This window comes from Ambystoma mexicanum, chromosome 11 (assembly GCF_040938575.1).
Source record: "Ambystoma mexicanum isolate Mex_15411 chromosome 11, UKY_AmexF1_1, whole genome shotgun sequence".
NCBI classification, from domain to species: domain Eukaryota; kingdom Metazoa; phylum Chordata; class Amphibia; order Caudata; family Ambystomatidae; genus Ambystoma; species Ambystoma mexicanum.
This window is the reverse complement of record NC_090934.1, coordinates 560,193,023-560,205,797: the sequence shown is the minus strand read 5'-3', so window position 1 is coordinate 560,205,797 and position 12,775 is coordinate 560,193,023.

Genomic DNA, 12,775 nt, shown 5'->3' with positions numbered 1-12,775 from the left:
AGACTCCCTCTTATCCGATCATCTTAGGGCTGCCGTGGTTGTTACATCATAACCCCAACATCAACTGGCAGACTCGGACCTTGGTTTTCAGCTCTGAGCGTTGTGTGCAGGACTGTTGCCATGTCGGTTCTTCTCCAACACAATCATCAGTCGCCACCCAGACTGAAGGGGTTGGTGTGCCACGCTTACTCTCTGTTTCTTCTGTTCCTTCTGTATATGCTGGCTTTCATGAGGTTTTCTCTGATCCTAAGGACATACCCTTACCACCTCATAGACCTTTCGATTGTGCCATCGACCTGTTGCCAGACGCTGTGATTCCACACGGCAAGGTGTACTCCTTGACCGCTCAAGAAAGGGAGGTCTTGCAGGAGTATCTCGATGAATGTCTTCAGAAAGGGTATATTGCCCCTTCTAATTCCCCGGCAGGATTCCCGCTGTTCTTCGTAAAGAAAAAGGAGGGCACCCTGCGCCCATGTGTTGATTATCGCCAACTAAACGACATTACACGAAAGGACAGATACCCGCTTCCCTTGATTCGGTCCATCCTGGAATCTTTACGTGAGTCAAGGATGTTTTCCAAGTTTGACCTCCGTGGAGCCTACCATTTGGTACGAATAAAGGCCGGGGACGAGTGGAAGACGGCCTTCAAGACCCCAAGCGGGCACTACGAATACAGAGTTATGCCTTTCGGGCTATGTAATGCCCCTGCTGTCTTCCAGCGTTTAATGGATCACATATTCTCTGACTTAATCGGGACCTCAGTCTGGGTTTACTTGGATGACATATTAGTGTTTTCAAGAAATCTCGAAGAGCACATTGTCCAAGTAAAGGAGGTACTCCGGCGGCTACATGTGAATAACCTTTACGCTAAGCTTGAGAAATGTCATTTTCATCAGGACCATATCGAATTTCTTGGGTATGTGATCAGTGCGTCGGGTATACACATGGATCCAGCCAAGGTTCGTGCTATCCTAGGATGGAAGGTTCCCAGCGACAGGAATTCCCTTCAACGATTTCTTGGTTTCATTAATTTCTATCGGAGATTCATTCCGTCTTTCTCACTGCTGTCTGCACCTTTAACCTGTTTGACCAGCAGTAGGAGATCCTTTGTTTGGGGGCACGATGCTGCCGCCTCTTTTGAGCAACTAAGGAAGGCCTTTAGCTCCGCGCCTATCTTACACCATCCCCAAGAAGACCAGCCGTTCATCGTGGAAGCCGACTCTTCGGATTTTGCTGTGGGAGCCGTTCTGCTTCAGATGGATCCGAGCGTTGCAATGGAGTTTCCTGTGGCCTACTATTCCAGAAAACTCACGGCTAGTGAACGGAACTACCCCATTATCGAAAAGGAACTACTGGCCATCAAAACCGCCTTTGAGGAATGGCGCCATCACCTTCTTGGAGGACGTTTTCCAGTTGAGGTACGCACTGACCATCGAAACCTGCAATTTCTACGTTCCTTACAGTGTCGGACCTCCCGCCAAGCACGATGGGCCTTTTTCTTCTCTCAGTATGATTTCTGTATCACCTATGTACCCAGTAACCGTAACGTGAAGGCGGATGCTCTTTCCCGTTCTTTGGCTGCTGATGTGCAACATGAGGGACGGGACCTGCCTGTAATCGCTCCCAAACATTTCCTATTGGCCGTGCCGTCGTTCCTGCAGAGGGTGGTACAAGCTACTTCGTCGGACTCATCTCGGGATACATTGGTAAGACGTCGCCAGCTTAGGGAGAAGGACGGACTGCTCTTTTTCCAGAACAAGTTGTACCTACCCACGGATGAGCTTCGCAAGACAATCCTACAGAGTTTTCACGATTCCAAGATTGGGGGTCACCGTGGTATACGGTCTACGCAGGAGCTCATTTCCCGGCATTTTTGGTGGCCTAAATGGACCTTGCAAGTCAGACGATATGTGGAATGCTGTCCCATCTGTGCCCAGGTCAAGGTTCCGCACCTGAAGGCTGTGGGTCTTTTACATCCTGTGGAAACACCACCTTTTCCTTGGCATACAATTGCCACTGATTTCATTGTCGACCTTCCGCCCTCCGAAGGACATACCTGCATCATGGTCGTCATTGACTGTTTCACCAAGATGGCCCACTTCATACCCTTCCCTAGACTTCCCACGGCTGCCCTAGTGGCGCATGCCTTTTTAGACGGTGTATATCGCCTGCACGGATTGCCTGTTAAGATTATCTCTGACCGTGGTTCCCAGTTCGTCTCTTCCTTTTGGGGTCGATTGTGCCAGCATCTGGGCATCCGGAGGGCTCTCAGTTCTGGATACCATCCCCAGACCAACGGACTGACAGAAAGGACGAACCAAACGTTGGAGCAGTACCTCCGTTGTTTTGCCAATGCCTCCCAGACTAATTGGATGTCGCATCTCGACATGGCCGAAGTTGCGTACAACAATGCGGTTCATTCTGCAACTGGACTAAGTCCTTTTTTTGTACTTTTGGCCTTCATCCCAGACTGCTGCCTTTCACTCCAGTGCTACCAAGTAATGTTCCTTCAGCGGATCACCTTGTTACCGAGATCCAGGATCTACAGCGTCGAGCGGCTGGTACCCTGGCCAAGGCATGTGAGGCCATGAAGAGACAGGCCGATAAACGCCGGAGCCCTGAGCCACCGTTCCGGGTGGGTGATCTTGTGTGGTTGTCCTCCAGACATTTGCCCGCACGTAACATACCCTTGAAACTAGCCCCCAAGTATTTGGGTCCCTTTCCGATTGTCAGGAGGATTTCTTCGGTGGCTTTTGAACTCAAGTTGCCTGACTCCTGGAGGGTCCATCCTGTTTTTCATGTGTCTCTTTTGAAAGCTTATCTTTCTGATCCCTTCCATCGTGCCTGCCCCCGGCCCGCTGCTATTGATGTGGGTGGTCTCCCTGAATTTGAGGTGCAGGAGATTTGCGATTCCCGTCTCTTCAGGGGTAAATTGCAGTATTTGATTGACTGGAAGGGCTATCCTGCCAGTGATCGCACTTGGGAATCTGTTGGGAGCGTTCACGCCCCTCGTTTGGTTAGGGAGTTCTATGCCCGTTTTCCTTGGAAGCCAGGTTCTTCCGGCCTTTCCGGAGGGGGGTATGGTGTTAGGACACTTACCTGGCCTTCTCCCCGCATCCGTTCCCGGACGTGGCGGTTCTACCCCTGTTACCAGCTTGGGAAGCGTGGCTGTGGGCAGCGGGTCGGCGCTCGCTTGCGTGCGCGAGCCCCGCGGGTAACCAGGAACGGGCAGGCAAGCTTGTGTTCCAAGCCTCGTTCCGGTGCCCGCTCGGCCATCGCGCATGCGCTGTCCCGCTAGCGGTCCACGCCTCGCTTTCGTGCTGGACACTGTAAATAGCGTCCAGCCCTCTACTGTTCGCGTCTTAACGCGGTTTGTCCCCACTTACCGTTGCTTGGTGCCTCGCATCAGGTCCCTGCTCCTTGGTTCCTGTTTCCTTGTCCCGACTACGGGCTGCCTTACTCCTGCTACCCGCCAGTTCCTCTCCCTTCCCTGGGTCCAATTCCTTTGGGATTAGCTCCCTTGGCTCCGTGGCTCTTAGGAGGTTGGGGGGGGAGGATTCCCTTCTTGGCCTTCTCCCTCTCTTGGGGTCTCCCTGTTCCTGGGTCCATTCTCTCTTCCTGACCTCCTTGTTTGCCTTGAACTTCTTGTCACCTTGGCTCTGGGTGCCAGCCCTCCGGATTATCAACTGCCTTGGTGGATCGTGCTGAAGACCTCTCGTCCTCCAGTTGTGGCTTTCTACCGGACCGCACCAGCTCAACCAAGTCACCACCCTGTCAGTGCTTGCACTGTCCCGACGTCACTGTAATCCACAGGGAGGTGAGCCAGTGGCGTTGGGAGGTGATTCCAATCCATCCCTGTTCCATTAGGGTTGGGTCGGGGTCGCTTCCTAGCGTTGCGATATCTACATTCGGTTTGGAAACTACCAGTCTGGCGTCACCAGTGAGACCAGCAACTGAAATCCCAGGTACGCAGTGCTCCAGAGACGCACAGCTTAACAGCCTTAGTGTAGTGGTATAATAAAATATTTTATAACTTACCTGTGTGGGTATTTTACGTCTCTGATCTACTAAGTGTTAAATATCCTACATAACAGTGCCCCCCTTTCCTCCTTAGTTCAGCCTTGCTGCTTGGTCACTGCTACTTAGATGAGTTGCTTTTCTCAACTGTGGTTATAAGAAACCTTGCTAACCATAGCGTGGCTTTTCCAAATCCTATCCCAGACAGTGACTTCGAAAAACCCTCCCAACACTTGCGATCTCTGCAATCTAGCCATATCCTCCCCCAGTTCTACCTACCAACATCATGCGGGTTTGCTTTCCATACATAACTGCTCACTTTTCAAGTTTCTTCTCCTGCTACCAATGCTCCTCAGGACCCAGTGCCACAGATACGATTTTGAAGTGGCCCATTTTTGCAAGCTGGGAGTAAAATGATTTATTAGGAAGTAAACAAGTAAGTCCCATTCCCCATGTGAGTATTTTATAAGACTGTAAAACAAAATGTTTTTGTAATATTTCTTAAACCTAGTGTAGTGGGGCAATTAACCCGGGCAACAAGTTAAGTACCTAACGTTATTTCTTGATATAAAAGTGTTGATGTTTATATATTAACAGTCATAGTTAAAGTGTTATAAAGCGCAGCGAGGGATGAAGCGCATAACGCTCAGGAATATTGGCGGAGCATATGTGCAGGGTTTAATTAAGGAAGGAAACTTCACAAGCGAACGCGACAGGATGAACAGTTCCGGCAAACGCATACGACAGAGAGGGCACTGCAGTCACGGAAGTGCGAGAAGCACGACGGGGACTCTTTAGTGTTCCGGTGCTCCTCGTTTAGGACTTCTGTGACTGAAGAGAGATTAGCATACAGTTCGGAGCATACATTCAAGGGATATTATCAGGAGACAATTTTAATGCTTCACAACGTTCGTTCGGTCGAACGATTGAGAAAGGATTCCAAGAACGTATGCATCAAAGAGTTCTAGGGATACAGACTTACAAGTCCAGAGAGAGTGAAAGGAGCATATTAAAGCAGTAACCGCGCCACCTGGTGGCATTATAAGGCATTGCAGCCGCTCAAATACTATCTGCCCTAAATATACTAGAGGGGTAATTCATGGATTTCAGCGCAGAGGCAGCGCACGCGAGCAGCCCAGAGAGGGAGCGTGCGCCAGCCGTGTGCGCTAAACAGCATTCTGGCGCACCGCGTATTCATGGAATTGCCAAGCCATTTTGAGCACTGGCCAGAGAACATCCCGCAGCGGCAGTTACGCCCCCAAGAACGCCCCTTGCGCGAGGAAAAGGCATTGAAATACCCAATGCAGCGCAAAGGGCAGCGCTAACCCTGCACCAGTTTACAGGGCCAGTACTGTGTGTTTCGGGGGTGCGCGGGAAGTATCACACGCGATAGGCCTTGTGCAAGCAGGGTACATGTATTCTGGGGGTGCGCAGGAAGTTTTACATGCGATAGGGCGTGTGCGAGCGGGTACGTGTATTTCGGGGGTGCGCGGGAAGTATCACACGTGATAGGCCTTGTGCCAGCAGGGTACGTGTATCTCGGGGGTGCACGGGAAGTATCACACGCGATAGGCCTTGTGCAAGCAGAGTATGAGTATTCTGGAGGTGTGCAGGAAGTTTTACATGCGATAGGGCTTGTGCGAGCGGGGTACGTGTATTTCGGGGGTGTGCGGAAAGTTTTACACACAACAGGGCATGTGCTAGCGGGGTACGTGTATTTCGTGGGTGTGCGGGAAGCATCACACGCGATAGGCCTTGTGCGAGTGGGGGACGTGTATTTCAGGGGTGCGCGTGAAGTTTTACACGCGATAGGGCTTGTGCGAGCGGGGTACGTGTATTCTGGGGGTGCGCAGGAAGTTTTACACACGATAGTGCTTGTGCGTGCATGGTACGTGTATTTCGGGGGTGCGCTGGAAGTTTTACACACAATAGGGCTTGTGTGAGCGGGGTACGTGTATTTCGGGGGTGCGCGGGAAGTATCACACGCGATAGGCCTTGTGCGAGTGGGGTACGTGTATTCCAGGGGTGCGCAGGAAGGTTTACACACCATAGGCCTTGTGCGAGCGGGTTATGTGTATTCTGGGGGTGCGCAGGAAGTTTTACACGCGACAGGCCTTGGGCGAGCGGGGTACGTGTATTTCGGGGGTGCGCGGGAAGTTTTACACGCGATAGGGCTTGTGCGAGCGGGGTACGTGTATTTCGGGCGTGCGCGGGAAGTATCACACGTGATAGGCCTTGTGCCAGCAGGGTACATGTATCTCGGGGGTGCGCGGGAAGTATCACATGCGATAGGCCTTGTGCGAGCACAGTATGAGTATTCTGGAGGTGTGCGGGAAGTTTTGCATGCGATAGGGCTTGTGTGAGCGGGGTACGTGTATTTCGGGGCTGCGCGGGAAGTATCACACGCGATAGGCCTTGTGCGAGCGGGGTACGTGTATTTCGGGGGTGTGCGGGAAGTTTTACACACAATAGGGCTTGTGCGAGCGGGGTACGTGTATTTCGGGGGTGCGTGGGAAGTATCACACGCGATAGGCCTTGTGCGAGTGGGGTACGTGTATTTTGGGGGTGCGCAGGAAGTTTTACACCCGATAGGGCTTGTGCGAGCGGGGTACGTGTATTTCGTGGGTGTGTGGGAAGCATCACACGCGATAGGCCTTGTGCGAGCGGGGCACGTGTATCTCGGAGGTGCGCGGGAAGTATCACACGCGATAGGCCTTGTGCGAGCAGAGTATGAGTATTCTGGAGGTGTGCAGGAAGTTTTACACGCGATAGTGCTTGTGTGAACGGGGTACGTGTATTTCGGGGGTGCGCGGGAAGTATCACACGCGATAGGTCTTGTGCGAGTGGGGTACGTGTATTCCAGGGCTGCGCAGGAAGTTTTACACACGATAGGCCTTGTGCGAGCGGGTTATGTGTATTCTGGAGGTGCGCAGGAAGTTTTACACACGACAGGCCTTGGGCGAGCGGGGTACGTGTACCCCCTCCCCATGCCCCGCAGGCATCCCATCACCCCTGGGCATGCCCCGCAGGCAGGCTGCATGGCACCATGCACCTGGGAGACTTCACAAATGTCCCCCACCCACCCACCATTGACGGGCACCTGCCAGCAGGCCCCGACTCATATCCCCCCACCCATTCACCCACCCAGCATTGACAGGCACCTGCCAGCAGGCCCCGACTGATGTCCCCCCACCCACTCACCCACCCAGCAGTGACAGGCACCTGCCAGCAGGCCCCGACTCATGTCCCCCTGCACCCCCACCCACCCAGCAGTGACAGGCACCTGCCAGCAGGCCCCGACTCATGTTCCCCCCAACACGTCATCACGATCCACAATCATGGTCCTTATGGCCACCCAAATCCCACCCCACGCCACCCCAGTCCAAACACACAACCAAGTATTACATCCACCCCACATTGAAATCCCCATCACATGATACATCCCAAATGGCAATTATGCACATCAATACATGTCCATCACACACACACAATGGGTGCAAGTGAATGAGAAAACCCACATCGTGACATGCATGAAACCAATGAGAGAATACCACACATTGAAGTATGAAATAAAAATGTATTAAACACAAAAGCAAGGGAAAGAAATGAAATCACACAATAATGGAAATAATAAACAAAATGCTGCATGTCCAAAATAATAGAAAAAAAATGTATGAAAGCAGAATCCAAATAAATCCAAATGAAAATGGGTCCAAAGTGTCCGTCCCTCAAACCAAATCCAAAGGTAAAAAATAAGACAAATCCATTGATCCATGGTAAAATCAAAAAATAATGAAGTGAAATCCAGTCTTCAAATAAATACAAAGTACAAATCCAAGGTCCATGAGCCCAACTATTCAAAGGAAACCTACAAAAAACCCTACCTAATGAACAACTATATACAAAAAGGTGGGGCATTATCCAAGCGCCCCAAATGAAAGAAAAGCAGAAAGGAAACCTAACACTAATTAACTATATACAATGGCGGCGGGCAAGTCCTACGGCTCACTTGTTGATTTCCCGGCCCAGGGCATCATCGAACTCCCGTTCTACGTCCTGGAGGCGGGCATGCTCCATGGCCCCGAGGTTTTGCAGGGATAAAGCCATGTCCACCTCTAACTCCCTGCAAATTGCCTTGAGGCACTCAGCCCACCTCAGCGCTCCGCATCTATTTGCTAGCCCAACCGCTGCCACACAGAAGACACTCCCAATCCAGGGTCCTCCTGCCCTCTGGCCGATGCCTGCCCCTCTGATGTTGATGGCCCAGAGCCATCATCGCTCCCACCTTGAGCCTGCTGCTGCCGTGCAGGTGCCCTGCCTCTTGATGACTGCACGTCCTCCTCCTGCTGGGTGCCAGTTGTTGGGGTGGCCAGCCCTGCTGGACCTCCGACTCCCGACTGTGGCAGGGATGTGTCCTCCACCAGCCTGGCCGCTGGGTCAGAGGCAGCTCCACAGGGTACCCAGGTGATACTTGGACCGGAAGATGGCACGGAGGATGACTGGCGCATAGGGGGTTCAGTTGAGGAGGGGGTCGGTACAAGGTCCAGCACACAGAGGAATCCAGCACTGTTGACCCGTCCTAGTAGGTCGACGCAGTCAAAGAGGCATCCCAGATAACGTGCAGCGTCTTCACGAAAACCTTGCAGGTCATCTCAGATGCCCCGTTGACGCAACGCCATCCCAGCCAGGACAGGCTCAACACGGTCCCGGATTGCTACGTCCGCAGGGAGAGGAAGGCCATTGTTGTGTGCTCATCACCTCTCTGAAAACGTGTCTGGACGAAGGCATCCCTGCTGGTGCGGGATGATGCAGTCACAGGATCGGGGACAGGATTACACACAGGCACCTCCGTGGCGGCCTGTGCTGCCTCCTGTCCCTGCCCCTGGACTGCACCACTAGCACCAGTGGAATCCCCACCTCCAGACCCTGTGTGTGTCCCTTCCACGGCCTCCTCCTCAACCAAACCCCCCACCAACCTGGATGACTCCGTGCCATCTTCCTCCATCGGACCCTGTGGGGTCTCAGCTGCCCCTTCTGCTGCCGAGGAGTCCACCTCCGACCTCTGCCTCTTGGACCTACTCTCGGCAGCTGCAACCACGGACGCGGCACCAGACTCCTCACTCCCCGACGAGATAACAACATGGGAGGGGAGCAGGGCCTTGCGTCTCCGGCTGGCTGTGCGATCCCTGCCGCTTTGCTCCACAGCACCATCTCCGCCCTCTTCATCAGTTGACGCTGCAGACAGGGAGAGATAGAACACAGGCATCAGGGCACTGTACTGTACAATGGTCTGATACACACATGACGGTTGCACATGAGTGGCAGTGTCAAACTTCACACATGTCATCACACTCCCCAACACACACATCATTTCAACTCAGACACATGAGCAAATCAACAGGAATGTTGTACCAGGCAGCACCATCCATACACAAACAATAGCATGAGCAGACGAAGGTTAGCCTGACATCACATGTAACACGGGGAGTGCAGAACACATGCACATGCCACCAGACATACATGCATCTGTACATCTCCACCACCTGTCGCAGTGATATCATCGCCATCCATGTGACATCTGCCAATCAGCCTCCTACATGTCAGTGTCACATGCATCCATGGTGTATCACAGTTGCACACTTGTCAAATACACACACATGCACATGTACATAGTGCAGATACATGCAGGTGGAACCAGGACCCATGTGTGACACCACAACCATGCCACAGTACAAACACAGAAATGTAAACGTGTGCACCCACACATGCATTCGGCCAGCATGTATTTCAACACATACACCACTGATGTGTCTCACACATGACAGGACTCACATGCGGCAGGCTCATGTCCCTGTACATACACATCCATACATGGGCCTACAAAGACATATGTGCAACCTGCACACTCCTGGCACACCTCAACATGCACAGCATCCAATCAGTACGCATGTACACTTACCGCTCGACTCCAGATGGGTCTGCCTCTCAAGGACCTGAAGGTGGAGTGCTGGGTGTATACCTTCCAGGACCCTCATCTGGTTGTTGGTTAGGCAGACCCGGCACCCCTCAGCATCCGCTGCCTTCAAGAGGCGCCGGGCCTTGTTGAGGGTCCTGGACCTGAAGTCCTTCCAGCGCTTCCGGACGTGTTGAATGTCGCGGGCTGCCACCCCCTCCACGTTGATGGCAGCCACAATATCCATCCAGATCCTTTTCCGTCCTTCATTGTCGGCGTGTGAACTTCCAAAGAGGGCCTCATACTGCCCCAGGACTCGCTCCACCAGGATACCAACTTCATTGGCACTGAAGCTGGTAGCCCTCTGCCTCTCTGATGGGGGGTTGCCACTGGTGCCAGATGGTGTTGTGTCCGACATGGCAACCCCCGAGGCAGGTGTGGGTGGGCAACTGGCTCCTGGGGCTGGGCTGTGGAGCGATGGAATCCCAGTCGGGAGTCTTCTGTTCCAGCAAGGGTGATCACAGCAACTGGACCCCTGCAGATGGCTGACGTGCAGGCACCAAACAGCAGGGCACGTGGCCAGCAGGCAGGCAGGCAGCAGCAGATGGCAGGTGGGAGCGTGCTCGGGGCTCTGGGGGGCAGGAAAATGGCCTTCTGGGCAGGAGCATGGTCTTCCGTGTGTTGTTGCGTGGCCAGCTTTATACGGAGGGATTTGGCACGTGAAAAAACTGCACGTCAGCGTGTAATTCGAGGAAAGGCTCTGTGACGTGACGCGCAAGGGCGTTTCCCTCAACACGGGTGCATGTTTATTGTACACGTGCAAAAACTGCACGTCCGGGTGTCACTGCGTGTAATTGGAGGAAAGGCCCTTAGCGCGTACGCGCGTAAGTGAGGTCGCACATGTGGGCTGGGTTAAAAGGTACGTGTAGGACGCCATTTTCTTGTAAGTGCTTTTTGTGGAGAGCGAGCGGGTGATTCTTGTACTTCTTGTCGGTTCACACGCGATTACTTCACAACGGTTCCAGTTTGTACTCCCTGTATACTCAGACAGCGTTCAATTCTTCTTTTGGCGGGGGTGTTGCCAACGCGCACACGCGCGTCTTTTTCACATACCTTTTCCAGGCAGACGGTGAGTCGCGCATGTATTTTTCAACTGTGGTTGCCCCCGTGTGTCATGTACCCATTCAGAGGTCATTGTAGCCTGCGTGTACCACGCATACGCTTATTTTTGTGTTTCTGGGTGCCACAGCGTAATGCGGGTTCTTTATTCCACGCACGTGGTCTACCAGGGATCGCATGCACATTACATTTTGTTTTCGGGGTGACTGAGCGTTGCGTGACCTGTCATCTTCCCCCAGGGGTCACAGACAGCCTTGCTAGAGCACTAGGGTAAGTATTCCATCTAGTACCCTACCCCTTTCACCCCAATTGCCCAGGACAATTGTTTACAACACCTCCCATTCGCACAACAACATCAGTGCCATGGTTGGGAGGCGACCAAGCAGTAAGGGAGGCAAAGGTGGCTGACATCAAAGAGGTGGGCGCGGTAGGGTACGTGGCCAGGATGTGCAGGTTGGCCCAAGAGGCCAGTGTGTGGGGGACCAATCAGGGACACCTATGCCCCCCCAAGGGGTCGGGTAGATTAGCTCACACCATCCCAGCTCAGGCCTTGTTAACCCAGCCCATATTGTCAACCGAACCGGCACAGGATGACTCCCAGGCTGACTTCCGTGTCACCAAGTCAAAGCCACGTGTGGGGGTGAAAGTTGCTGTCACCAGGCCACGTGGATCTGGGGCAGCAATGTCATCTACTGCCCCAAGTAGCCAGGGTGAAGAGGCTGCAGGGGCAGCTGCAGCGCAATCCACCCCAGCTCCGAATCTCCCAGCCGGGACAGTGTTGGTCCAAGTCCATCACACCGAGGTTGGTCCTGCCAACAACACCCAGCAGCCAATGCCTGCAGTGAGACCTTTGGTCATCGTGCCTTTGGCTACTTTCAGTGCCTAGTCCACCTGCGCTTCAGCCCCTACCAACCAGAGCGAAGTAAGCCACTCAGGGTCCGCACCACCTTCCAAGAGGAAGAAGGGTGCTCTTGCAGTACAAGCTGGGACCCCAGACATGGCTACCCACTCCGGCACGTCAAGGAAGCGTAGTTTCAATGATGCAGAACTAGACGCACTTGTGGGCTATGTGTCGGCCCATGGCTGTGAATTCTGGTGACTGCAGGGTGCAAGAGTACGACTGCTAAACGTAGGGCCCTCTGGCAGTGCATTGCGGACCAGATTAGTTCCCTTGGATTTGTGAGGCGCACAGCTGATGATTGCTCTAAGCGATGGAATGACCTCAAACGCAGAGCAAAGAACAAGCTGGCTTCCAATTATGCCTCTACTCTGGTGACTGGCAGTGGGTCTCCACCAGAGGAGGATGAACTAACAAAACATGAGGCAATCGCTGGAGAGTTCATCGCAGAGGATCAGATCCAAGGCGTGGGAGACCTACCAGATCTTGAGGCAATGTCCGGTGAGTGGCCATGCATGTGTGTGCAAACCATGTGTATGTTGCTTGGGTGATGTGTTGTGCTTGAGTGCCAGGTGAGGCTGTGTAGTCATGACTGCTATGGGTCACCCATGTGGTGCCTCCAAACCATACCCCAGCCTTGGGTTAGTGTTTTCAAGTATACCTTCTGACCGCAGTAGACAATTAGCACCACATTACTTCACTTGCCCTTCAACTGTCATCTTGCCACAACATTAGTCATACTGTTTTCCTGTTCATTCTGCCTGATTGATGCATTCCTTAGCATTTCT